Source organism: Cydia splendana, chromosome 4 (assembly GCF_910591565.1).
Source record: "Cydia splendana chromosome 4, ilCydSple1.2, whole genome shotgun sequence".
Classification (NCBI taxonomy): Eukaryota; Metazoa; Arthropoda; class Insecta; order Lepidoptera; family Tortricidae; genus Cydia; species Cydia splendana.
The window spans coordinates 25,441,976-25,443,658 of NC_085963.1; the positions used below are offsets into that span (position 1 = coordinate 25,441,976).

Sequence of the window (1,683 nt, forward strand, 5' to 3'; positions counted from 1 at the left end):
CACATGCAAATTTTGAGTTGTTTCCTTATGTTGGCTGGTCGAATTCACTTTTAAATGATGATTTTGAATGAAAAATATTTAATAAGTCAATCATTTTGAATTGATTGGTTTGTTTTGTTTAATATTTTGCGCAGACGTAGGTATCTATTCAGCTTGAGTTTAGTTTTCACTACATTTTCTGTTTCAGGTACCTATACAACACTTGAGTATAGAACACATCTCTTTTATGTTGTCAGTAAGTGAAGCGAAGCATATTTCTTGTCTGTTTTATTCAGCTGTTTATTCTTTATTCTACAAAATTCAATCGGATGAGTTAAAAAGAATAACAAAAAAGCCAGCGTGCATATCGAATTCAAAGCCAGTCTCGTTTGAAACGGTATTTTTCATTTACGTTCGTAATTTAAACAAACAATTTTAAAGAGAACTGGAATTAACGGTTTCCTCTGGCGAATCTCAAAGAAAATAGTTAAATGAAAAAAAAACATGTCTTTAATATAGCATTCTAATTACCTAGTAATTATTTAGTGCCTTTAGAATATCATATTTTTAAAATTTTTGTATTTTATCAATTGCTTGTCATTCAATGACACGAATAACCACATTTAAACCTCAAAATATTTAGCTAGTGTTCTCTTAAAAGAAATTTAACAATCATAGCGGCCGACAATGACAATTTAGACACGTCCATTTATTTTGTTGATGCTGTGCTATCAAAGGCTCAATGTAAATTTGCATTTAAAAACGATATGTCAATAATTTTACTAATATTAATTTGATTTTCATTAGCGTGTATAATATTGATTAAAGATTAACATTTTGTACCTGTTTGCTTGCAATTTAGTAGGTAATTCAACAAATAAAGCTATTTACTTTTTGTAGATACCTACCACTTTTTTGTAGAACCTTAATTGATAATAGCTTTGAGGGCCACTCGTGCGCAGCGGGCAATGAAAGTGCTCCAGTTTTTTAAAAGTGCACGATAATTTCGCCGTGTCGGACACAGCTCCGACAGCCGTGATCGTCTAGTGGTTAGGACCCTACGTTGTGGCCGTAGTAACCCAGGTTCGAATCCTGGTCACGGCAGTGTACACACTGTCGCGGCGGAGCTATTTTTTAGGAAAGTAAAAATAATTGTCATAACGATGGATAATGTTTAATTTTTACTCGTAATATTTTAAAACTTACCTACTTGATTAGGTAGGTAAGAAACTTCCAAATATCTAAAGGGTAAGAAGTTAACTGTGTGTACCATTTTTATCCACACATGCAGACATCAATACATGAGCGACAGAAACTTTGATATTTAATAAAAATTGCTTTTAAATATTTTACCTGAAATGATTCCATGGCCCATACGTGAGATTTTTGCTGTGACAATTTTGAGACAATTTTAGGACACTATAATTAATGTTTATAAGAATTTCTAGCGTATTATTTCTCATTAGCGAGTTTGATCCCTTTTTCGAGTTAAATTAACTGAATCTCCAGCTTCACACAGCTAAGCTGTTGAATGTTGTTGGTTGCCAGCGGTATTTCTCAACCGATATGATGTTCAATTTTTTATAAAAAAAGCGTACTCCCATCTTAAATCACGGTACCCATAAAGTTGCATGTGCTTATGAGCGACGGTAATTACTAGGTACCTCTGTAGAAAGTAGAGAGGGGCTATAGAGAGTACTCTCT

The 1,683-nt window shown here is 33.1% G+C and overlaps 1 non-coding gene across 1 annotated transcript; it reads left to right on the forward strand.

The window, feature by feature from the left end:
- The first annotated feature begins 1,011 nt into the window (after positions 1 to 1,011).
- Positions 1,012 to 1,083, forward strand: Trnah-gug (transfer RNA histidin (anticodon GUG)). Its single transcript has one exon. It is a non-coding gene; the product is annotated as a tRNA-His (tRNA).
- The last annotated feature ends 600 nt before the right edge of the window (positions 1,084 to 1,683 follow it).